The following is a 12072-nucleotide window of genomic DNA, read 5'->3' as shown; positions in this document are numbered from 1 at the left end:
GAGTTTCTATCACTGTGGTAGAAAAGCAATGTGGGGAGAAAAAGGGTGTATTTCACTTACACTTCCAGGTAATGGTCCATTACTGAGGGAAGCCAGGGTAGGAACTCAAGCAGGGCGGGAACCTGGAGGCAGAAACTGATGCAAAGGCTATGGAAGACTGCTGTTTACTGGCTCGCTCCCTCTTGGCTTGCTCAGCCTGCAGTCTCATAATACCCAGGACAACAGCCAGCGCTGATACTGCCCAATAAGTGAGCTGGACCCACACACACCAGTCTTCAATCAAGAAACTGAAACACAGGCTTGCTCATAGGCCAGTCTAATGGGTACATTTTCTCAATTGAAATTTTTTCTTCCAAATGACTCTAGCCAGCCATAGGACATAGGTGAATGAGCAAGGCCTGATTATAGCAGGTTGTGAACTGATTTAAAGTTCTGATACTACTATACATCAAGTTTATCTGTTGGAAATGACCAAAAGGAGGGGCGGGTCTCTGCTGCATGTGCTTAGAACAGGGATCCCTTATGAGAAATGCTCACTCCATATTCACATGGTAAAGCTGGAGTTCAAATTTTCTCTTTCCTGAGCTTCATGGCTTTTCATTACTGAGTAGACTCCATCCTTCCTTGGTTGAGTGAGTATTTTTGGCCTGCACTGGCATGACTTATATGTCTATTGACTGTTCCTTTGAGTTATTCATACATTCAGGTGAACAGGCACCATAGAGTTGCAGATATCAATGGAAGGGAGGGTGAACCAGCTGTCACTTCTTCGTCTTTCATAATTAAGTGGAGCAGCAGGCCCTAGATGTTTCCCCGTGGCTCCTAGATAAAGTCTTTCTGAGGATATGCTACTGGTTGGAGCAGAGGCTGGATCCAAATGGAGATGACTGTAGATGAACAACCCTCTTCCTCTTGCAGAACCTTCAAAGGCTACTGCAGGTAGCTCAACTCTTGATCCAGGCCCCATGCCATAGAGAAACTCTGAGTTGTTGACTTGATCACTTACTCTTCCCTGCTCTGCTGGAAGACAGATGGCATGGCTTTCCTCCACATGCTAGAAACACTGCCAGTCCACTGGGAGGCTCCAATCAAGAATACTTCATTTTTCATGGTTGACATTGGTTCCCTTTTACAACTCTAAGCAGCATAGTTTCTGGATAAAATTCAGCAGATTTGAGCAGGAGATATCCCAAACAGGCCTGTTCTTTGTGTCCCTTAAATTATTGCCTATGATGAGAATCCCAATCACCTCTCCCGTGGCCGGTGTGTTTCTGTTTACAGTAAAGCTCTGAGCAACCTGAATGTTCCCAGTGACTTGACTAGGTTAAGGGTAGTGGGTGGGCCCCACATGCGATATCCTCTATCAATATTTGCCCATTCCTTGGTGTACCCAGCTCAGCATGTTGCATATTTACCGAAGAAGTTCTGGGGTTTGTCAAAGCACAACCGAAAGTCGATGTTGACTATGTCATCAGACATCTCCACTGAAGTGAAAACTGCAGGCTGATGGCACAGAAAGGAGTGACGCATGTGCAGTCAGCCTGAGGGTGACCTAAGAGACCAGCGAAAGTAGACTCTGCAGAGAGCTCTGTCTGGAGCTCATACTGTATGGCAGCTAACAAGATCTGTCACTCAGGACTGGTTTCATGGTTAAACAGAAGGGACGACACATCCACTTCCATGAACCTGGATAGTATTGCACCACATAATGACAAGTCAGGATTTATTAGGGATTAGCAAGTGTGAGGATTAAGGCGAATTATTTTAAATTAATCTTTACCACAATCCTTTGAATTCAGCACTGACTCTATTTTGTGTCCATAACAACAACAATGCGAATAAAAGCAGAGGCTCAGGGAGGTGATATCACCAGCCTATGATGGCCCTAGTGATAAGTGATGGAGCTGGGACTCGAGTCTAGGTGGGTTTGTTTCCAAAGTCCAGACCTTATTCCAGTACTCCAGGCTGTGGTCATTCTACAGAACTCCTGGAAACTGGGCAGTTATGGAGAAGGAAGAACCATTTATCTGCCCTTTTTAGTGGGCTCTAGGTAAGTTTGTACCTTTGTTAAATATATTTGTACACATAAAATACAGTCTATTTGAATATCCTCTACCAATGCTTTATCTTCTAAGATATATAGGTATGTCAGAAGGAGTCTCCCCACCCCTTTGCTGCTTTGAACTCCCTTAGGAACAGTTGGTCACATCTGGAGGCCTTTTGTATTATTAACAGCTGGAAGGGAACTGTTAACCACAACTCAAGTGTAGAGGCCAGGGTTGTGCTATGCAACCTGTAACACGGGACAGCCCTCTCTCAACAGAGAGTTGAGAATGGCACTCACAATGGCAAAGGCTTCAGAAAGATTTCTGAAATGTTACGGGAATTAAAGAAAAAATCTTGAAAGACTGAGAACATGTCCAAGCTGAGTTTAGCATCGTAAATCCCCAGAACATTCCATCCCATCTCTAGAGGATTTCCCATTATTGGCCTTGCAGCACATGTCTTCAGCAAAACTGGTTTGTGATATTAGTGCATATCATAAAAAAAAGGAGGAAAGCCATGTTGATGCCCAAATGTTCTAGTCTCTTTTCTGTGTTCTTGAATTGCTGTCCATAAGCAAACTTGTTCTTTTTTCCCCCTCTTACACTGAATATTTTTTTTCAAAAAAAAATGGCAACTTCCTCTTTTTTTAAACACAACATATGCTTTGTTAAATGTTCCATGTGGCCAGAGCCCCAAACACAGAGCTGTTCACATTTGTTTCTCCTCGTTTCTGACAATCAGCCTCCCTTATTTCAATAAACAGCTTCCTCCTGAAGAGTACTTCTGAAGTACCATTTCTCTTTTCTTGGGTGGGGTAAAGATTGCTCATGAACAAGTATTTCATGTTTTTCTTTGCAAATTGTTCTCTCAAGATTTTAAATTTGTGAATAAACCTACAGGAAAGTAAAAAAAAAATTACAAAAGCTGAAGTCTAATTCTTTAACTTCCACATGAAAGAAACCCCCTCCCTCTAAGAATGCTTACAATCTAACACAGGGGTAACAGTTCCACTCAATGTGAAGGAAGCCACCTCTCTCTAAGAATGATCACAATCTAACACAGGGATGCAGTCCCACTCAATGTGAAGGAAACGACCTCCCTCTAGGAATGATCACAATCTAACACAGGGGTAACAATCCCACTCAATATGAAGGAAGCCATCTCCCTCGAAAAGTGATCATGATATAACACAGGGGTAACAATCCCACTCAATATGAAGGAAGTCACCTCCCTCTAAGAACGATCATAATCTAACACAGGAATACAGTTCCACTCAATACAATTGCTATTCTTCTTCTAAGTTGATAACCCAACTTATCTCTATCAGTACTTGATTTCAGCAGTGGCTCATTATATTCACTACATCATATTTCAAAGAGAAAATAATGGAGGAGATAATTAATTCTTTTTTGGTATCCTTTATTGGTATCCTGTGTCTTTGGTGACCAATTAATTTAACCAAATAACATCATTAGTTCTACTTCCTATAAAGAATGATCTAATAATTTTGCTAAGCTTCATATCATCCCCAGAGTCATCCTTAGGTTATAGAATGATGTTCAATGGAATGCATACAAAACAGGAAGCACCTGATTTTCCAGTAGGTATTAGCAATATTAATTACCATGTATAGGAGGTAAATCCACATCTGTACACTTTACCCTACCTTTACAAAACCAGGGAAATAATGGAATAGAGTCTTTCTCATCCTCATTACTAGTTCTCTGTGAACCTCCTAGCAACAATATCAGTTAACATTAAGTGAAGGAAATGCCTTTAAGGTTTTAAGTTTGAAAGAGGATTGCTTCACTCTTGGCCTCAGGGCCCTAATGACTGAGAAGCAGAGTTCTTACATTTATGTTATTTTCCCAACTAAATCAAAGTCAATATACCTACAAATGTCTAACTATAGAATGTGTGCCTATAAAATATATGCTCAGTTATTGTAAGTGTGTAGTCATTCACATGAAGTCAGACAAGTGATGCAATATGGACTTGTTTATCTAAGAACATTTTGACTGAAAATTGATTGCTAAGGTTTATTTTTAATAAAATCAGAGGGTTTTAGCACAGATGCAACCCTTTTACCAAAGTCACAGTGTGAATTTCTCAAAGAGGTGCTCTAGTCTGGATTTCTTAGTTTTCACTTTTATTGGTTTATAAGGCAGGCCTCTACTTCCTGGGAAAGTTAAGTCTTCATACTCTGACCAGGTCTTGGAATCCTCTGCTGTGCTTTCCTTGAGAGAGGGAAGCACCTCAGGTTGATCTGAGTGACCTCTCTCAGTTTAATAGAAAGTGCTAGTTGGCAGGCAGGCATGAACGGCCTGGACAATTAGCAAGCTTCCGTTCATTTCTTGCTCTTCATTGAATACTGTAACTGTGGAAAAAAATAATGCTACCTGAATGATCCGGGAACTCAAGCATTTGAATTAACTGTCCAGGCTCAGTGGCAACATCAAGAGTGGCTGGGTAGTGCTTCTGTCCTCTGTACCCGTCTCCAGATAGCCTTCATTACACTAAATACACGTGAAACCCAAGCCGAGCACTGGACTTGCTATGTGTGTCAAGTTTTGACAAATAGGGAGCTTTGTCAAATGTAATGCTGTGAATCCTTCCTATGCCGAAATCCTAAAGTTGCTGCTGTCAGTGGTTTAGAGGAAAACATTCCTCATTTACAAACCTGAATTGTGGGATGTGGGAGGGCAGTAGGGCAGGAGGACTAAAAATCAGTGCATAAAGGTGCTAAAATGCCAATGAAAAGCAAAGAGAATCTATTCAATGAAATCACAGGAGAAAATTCCCCAAATGTAGAGAGAGAAATGGATGAGCCATTCCAAACCTCAAAGAGACATGACCAGAGAAGAACTTCTCCATGGCGTAATGCTCAACATGTAATAAACACAAGCAAAGAAATAATATTAGAAGCTATGTAGGAAAAGGTGCTAACTCACTGATTAACACAGAAACATCAGCTCTTCCATTAACAACCCTTAAAGCCAGGAGAATGTGGAATGACATCTTTCAAACCCAGAAAGTAAATAACTGACAATAAAGACTGACAGGTTCAGATAGCCTGAGTCAAAGAGCACAAGAAATAATATATTTTGTTGGAGGACTAGATGAACCAAGCTAGCAAGGAATTGGTCACATCTAATACAGTTATGCAGCAAACACCTAATAATTAGGAGAGAAAAAATAATCTAATCCACCAAGAAAACAACCAACAATTAGTTAATATCTCCCAATAATATCCTCAACTATAAATGGTTTAATTCACCAATAAGGAAGTGTAGATAGTTAACTGGATTACAAAGACAAGATCCAACCACCTGCTGTCTCCAAAATCTCCCTTCACTGAGAAAGAAAAACATACTAAAAGCTATAGTATAGAATACTATCAAGTAAATAGAAGCTGAAAACAAGATAATATAGCTATCTTAATATCTGATAATATTGACTTCAAAACTAATCAAAATAGACCAAAACATCACTCCATACTAATAAAGGGAACAATTAATCATGAAGATAACAATTATAAATTCACATGAACTGAATGTTTTAACTCCTAATTTCATAGACCAAATACTAATGGCTTAAAAGATAACATGGCCTCATGTAATAATAATGTGTGATTTCAGTATTCCATTCTTATCTTTAGATAATCCATCCACACTAAAAGTCAGCAAACCAGAATTAAAATATTCCACAGTCCAAATGGACTTAACAGATACTTCATAATGGTCCATGTGAAATATTTATTCTATGCATCTTTGGAAGCTCATAGAACTTTCTATTTTAGAGATGATTCTGTGACATATTTTAGGGGCCACATTTTTTGATACAAATCAAGTCTGAATGAATACAAAATAATTTAATTATTTTTTTTACTAATAACATAAAACACAAAAAATACATAAATACTTATAGAATGAAAAATACACTTTCCAATGACCAGTGAGTCATTGAAGATGTTATGGAAGGAAATTTAATTTCCTAAAATTAAATAAAAATGAAAAAATAACTTACCAGATTCCATGGGACACAGTTAAAACAGTTCTGAGAGGAAAGTTTATAGATGTAAGTGCTTAATTAAAAAGTCAGAGATCTCAAACAAATAGTCCAATGATACCCTTCAAAATCTTAGAAAAATAAAGACAATAAATTCCAGACTGGTAGGTGGTAAGAAATAAAAACCAGGGCATAAGTTAATGGATACTAAAAGAATAATACACTGAATCAATCAAATCGAAAGTTGCATCTTGAAATTATAAACATAGGTTGGGTACACTGGGGGTATGGCCGTAATCCCAGGGCTTGGGACGTACACACAGGAAGACTGAGAAATCAAGACTAGCTTTGCTTACATAGTGATAGTGAGTTTGAAGCTAGCTTGGGCTATGGAAGACTTTATCTAAATTAATTTTTTTAAAGAAAGGAAAATATAGCACTGATAAGTACCTTAGCAAACTAAAAGAAAGGGAAGACACAAATCAATAAAATCAGAGATGAAAAGGGTATCTATAGCAGATTCCAATGAAAACAGAAATTCATTAGGAAATAGTTTGAAAATACATATTAAAAATTGGAAATTAATAAATTCTTCAGAAATACAACCTATCCTAAAAAAATAGGTATATATAAACAATTTAAGCAGATTTTGCATGTAACAAGATTGAAACAATAACAAAAAGTTTACACACAAAGGAAAGTACTGGACCAGACAGGTGCCCAAGTCTTTAATGAATCCTAATCACTAATCTTCAAAATTGTTCTACAAAATAGAAAATGAAGAAATACACCAAGCTCATCCTACAATGCCAATACTTCACTGATAATAAAACTAAGTGAAAATTCAGCAAAAAGAACATATATAGACTGATGAACACAGACACAAAACTTCTCAATTAAGTTCTTATAGTTTGAATTCAAGATTGAATTAAGACAGTTAAACACCATGGCCAATTTGTTATCATCTAAAGGATGCAGAGTAAGTTCAGTATGTCTAAAAAATACAACCCCTAAATAAGTTAAGGGCAAAAATCACGTGATCCTCTCAACAGACACTGAAAAGGCCACTGATAAAGTTCAACATCTATTTTGATAAAAATCCACAGGGAATAGTAGGAACAGGACAGGACAGGCATTTTGAAACACAGTAAAGACTCTGTTTAGCAAACTGATACCCAACCTTATACTTAGTGAAGACAGATCAAAAGCATCCTCTTTAAAATCAGGTGTGAGACAAGGGTCTTCCCTCTCAGACTTGCTTTATGCTTGAAGTCTTAGCTAGAGGAGTAAGATGAAAGAAAGAAAGAAAGAAAGAAAGAGAGAGAGAGGGAGGGAGGGAAGGAGGAAGGAAGGAAGGAAGGAAGGAAGGAAGGAAGGAAGGAAGGAAGGAAGGAAGGAAGGAAGGAAGGAAGGAAGGAAGGAAGGAAGGAAGGATAGGGGATGATATTAATAGAAAAATGTTCAAGTACCCGTATTTGAAAATGTATGATCCTATACTTAAACTACCTGAAAGACTTCACAGAAAACATTTGGATCTGCCCAACCTTTTCAGCAAAATACCAGCATATAAACATCAATGTATCAAAATCAATATTCTTTTTGTATATCAATAATGAATCTTCTGACAAATCAGGAAAACACACATTCCACAATAACTTATATAAAAAAAAATAACCTAAGCAACTTACAGTGGTAGGACAGGGACACCAACCCAGCCTCCAAACCTTCAACCTACAGTATGTGCTGGGAAACAGAAGCTCAGAACCTGAGAAGGTGTCCAACCAATAAGTGGTCTAATTGGAGGCCTATGTCACTAAAGGGGACCCATGCCCGACACTGCCTTGATGACCAGAAACTGGAGGCTGGATAGCCCACAGACCTAGAATAGAAAAAAAATCACTAATGATTCTTAGTGATATTCTTCTATACTCATAGACTAGTGCCTAGTGCAATCATCATCAGAGAGGCCTCTGTGGACAGCTGATGGGAGCAGATGCAGAGACCTACAGCCAAATATTAGCCAGAGAAAGCCAAATTGGAGATCTCCATCGGATCTCTTCCCTTGGAGGTTAAGGAATCCCCGTGGAAGTGTAAAAGGAAGAATTATAGGAGCCAGAGGGTTCAAGGACTCCAGAAGAACATGACCTACAGAATCAACTAAGCAGGGATTATAGGGTCTCACAGAGACTCATGCAGCTATCACAGAACCTGAATGGGTCTGCACTAGGTCCTTTGCAAATATATTATGGGTGTTAGCTTGGTGTTTTTGTGGAACTCGTAATAGTCAGGGGTGTGTCTGACTCTTGCATACTCTTGGGACCCTTTTCCTTCTACTGGGTTGCTTTGCCCAGCCCTAATATGAGGCTTTCTGCCTGGTTTTATTGTAACTTGTTATGTTGTGTTTGGTTGATACTTTTGGGGTGCCCACTCTTTTGTGAAGGGAAATGGGGGAGGAGTGATTCTGCTGAAGAGGGGAGGTGGTGGTGGACAAACTTGGAGGAATGGAAGGAGGGGAAACTGCAGTTTGGATGTATTGTATGAGAGAAGAATAAAAAAATAAAATAAAATAAATGCCTAGGAATAAACCTAACCAAGTTAGCGAAAGACCTATACAATAAGGAATTAAAGACACCGAAGAAATAAATTGAAGAAGACACTAGAAAATTGAAAGATCTCACACACTCATGAATTGATAAAATTAGTATTGTAAAATACCATATTATTGAAAGCAGTCTTCATAATGCAATTACCACCAAAATTCTAATTACATACTTCACAGAATTAGAAGAAATCAGTTTTAAAATTCATACAGAAGCACAAAAGATCCTAACTATCCAAAGAAAAAGATTGCTGCAAGTCTTGCAATACCTGATCACAAATTATACTATATATATATATAGTATATATATAATAAATATATATATTTATTCATCATAACAAAAACTGTGTTCATTACAATATTATTCACATTGTACTTTGATCCCTTTTGTGGGCTTTTCAAAGGATCATGGGAAGAAATATTCAATCAGGAAGATCTGGTTTACCATGATTTGGAAAAGAAAATAGTCACTTTACTCCATGACTATGGTATTCACCTCATAAATATTAATAAGAACCTCAAGATCCACAATGCTGAACTAAGGGAGCAGCTAACCCTCTTTGGAGCAGTTCACCCCGGTCCCTCTTAGAAATGTTTGCTTTGTTTGCTTGACAACCTTCTGCTTAAACTGTGTCTATCTATAAAATTCTTCCTGATGAAAAGGCAGACACTGAATAATAACATTACAATTTACCTGTGTGGACGAAAGACACAGAGTTGGGTCTTGAGAAAGTAACCGGCATTATCTAGGTGAACAAGATGTTACCTAGGTAATAATAAGTCAAGTATGGTACCATTTAGGATTATTGAGAAATTGTGTGAGCCCATTTATGAATGGCTTTTAAGACAATAAATCCTTTGAACTTCATGATATAGGTGATGAAAAAAGTCACTAATTTTAATTGTGGCAACACTTGATTTTTGCCTGAGATAAATGACTAAAGTCTTCATGCTTCATTGATTGAAATTGAAAGACAGATGACTTCTTAATAATTAAGTTAGCCAGACAAATTTCTTTTCCAAGGACAGAAACACAAATCGGTCTAGTTTGACCATTATGAAGAACTGATTGACTTCTACAACCAAAGGCTCAAGTAAAATTAGCCTCAATAATGATTTTATAGAACTTAGAGCCATCAGAATATCCTTTTTCTTTATTTGATGTGTGTGAGTGTGCTGTGTCTGAGTGTGTATGGTTATTAGTATGGTTGTATTTATATAGTGCACATTCATATTTAGGTGTGTGGGTAAGAAGTTGATATTGTGTCTTCTTCCATCACTCTCCACCTTTACTTTTTTGAGACAAAGGCTTACTCAATTTGAAACTCATCAGTTCATAACCCGTGAGTACTGGAGACTTTGATGTGTGCTACGTAGCCTGATTTTCACTTGTGTGTTGAGGATCTGAACTCAGTTCCTCATGAGTTCATAAATGCTGACGCACTTTACCCACAGAACCATCTTTTCCCCTCTTGTTTCTATTTTCCTCTATGTCTGCTTCCTTCTCTAATGCAGCATTATTTTATTTTTAAGGCAAATTCTGTGACCGTGGGAAGTTGTGAGCCAGAGGATTTAAGCAACTTTTGGTGAAGGCCCTTATGTCCAGCCTTGAATCATGGCCCAAACCACAGAGAAATCATTGAAGTGATAAGATAAAGCATTTGGATAGGCTTGGAGCTTACCTTCTGGTTTAGTTACGTTTCTTGTTGCTGTCAAAAAATATTAATACCTGACCAAAGCAACCTAGTGAGGAAATCTTTTTTTTAATGTGATAGTGGAAGGGTACAGTCAATAACAGCGAGGACCTCATGGTGGCAGGAGCTTGGAGCAGCTGGTGACTTTACATGTGCAGCCAAGAGGTACAGAGAAGTGAATGTTTGTGCTTATCTCACATTCTCCTTTTTTAATTCAGTGTGGGGACCAGGCCGATGAAATGGTATTTGACTACATTTGGGATGGGTTTCATTTTTTTTTTTTTTTTGGTCCAAATCTAGACAATCTCTCAAGGCCATGTCCAGATACTTGTTTCTATGGCGGTTCTAAACCCCATCAAGTTGACAGTTGAGATTAACCATCCAACCTGCTGTTTCAGTATCCATTTCCAACTCCATAATTGATAACAGAGCTCCAAGTTCATTTGTAGACATTCTGGGCTAAACATTATACAATCAATCATGATTCTTTTAAGCGGAACGTTACAATCTGATTTTGTATTTTACCAACTTCTCTCTTTTCAAATGGAGTTATTCCTGAAACCCACCTGGCCATGAAACTTCAAATAAGCATGGTGTAAGAGAAGAGTCTCAGCAAAGACATTGTCTCTGATGATGGAGGTTCAGAGTGGGGTGGAGTGCTTTGGATAGGGCCTTCTTTGGATTTTCTTTTAAACTGAATACAATACTTAGGTTGCAACCAGAAATACTGGTCATAAGCAGATACCAAGGTGAGAAATTCCAATGAGACCCCAGACACACACAGCAACCTTTTGAGCTAATATTGCCAACACAAGCAACTCTGCCTCCAGAATGCTTACAATATGGGGACAATAAACTCTTCCTTTTACATAAGCTTTTCTTAAACATTTGTTGGTTAGTAGCAGCCAAATGTATTTTTTTTTTTTTTTTTTTTTTTGGTTTTTCGAGACAGGGTTTCTCTGTGTAGCTTTGCGCCTTTTCCTAGAACTCACTTGGTAGCCCAGGCTGGCCTCGAACTCACAGAGATCCGCCTGTCTCTGCCTCCCGAGTGCTGGGATTAAAGGCGTGCGCCACCACCGCCCGGCGCCAAATGTATTTTTAAATGCTGTATTACCATTAGTAAAAATGATACTGGCATGGGAGTGAGGTCATGGGAATTGGAAACTACTTTTAAGAACATGGGTCCAGTAGAAAGTGGATCAATATCCCTAAAGGGGGAATGTGGAGGTCATAACTATTGGAATCATAGTAGATATGGCAGAAATCCCAATATGAACTGATTACAGATTACTTGGAAAATCAGTTGTTTTTACTGCTTCTTAGATTCTAGATAAGGATAGTGGCAACAGGGCCAGAGATGTTATGAGTCATGGCTGCATTGCTTTGAGTGCATGGTGGCTGGGTGTTGAGGACCACCTTAAACTGAAGGTGGTAATAACTTAAGTATATAAACACATGGGATTTTAGTCAACAGTGTTGGGAACAGAGTAACTAAGGAAGCTTAAGATCACTCCTTGTCCATCTACCAACTACTAATGTGTTCACCTCTGTCCCATCAAGAATGTGTTTTAAAATGAATGTTTCTATATAGGTGTGGTGACACATACTAGTAATCTCAGCACTCAGGAAGCAAAAACAGAAAGATCATTGCATGTTAAAGACCAGCCTGGGTTACAGAGTAAGTTCATGGCCTACCTGGGCTACATAGTAAGACATTGTTCCAAA

The sequence above is a fragment of the Peromyscus maniculatus genome, chromosome 16 (assembly GCF_049852395.1).
Source record: "Peromyscus maniculatus bairdii isolate BWxNUB_F1_BW_parent chromosome 16, HU_Pman_BW_mat_3.1, whole genome shotgun sequence".
NCBI lineage: Eukaryota > Metazoa > Chordata > Mammalia > Rodentia > Cricetidae > Peromyscus > Peromyscus maniculatus.
The sequence above is the reverse complement of the archived record's forward strand: the minus strand, read 5'-3'. Positions refer to the sequence as shown.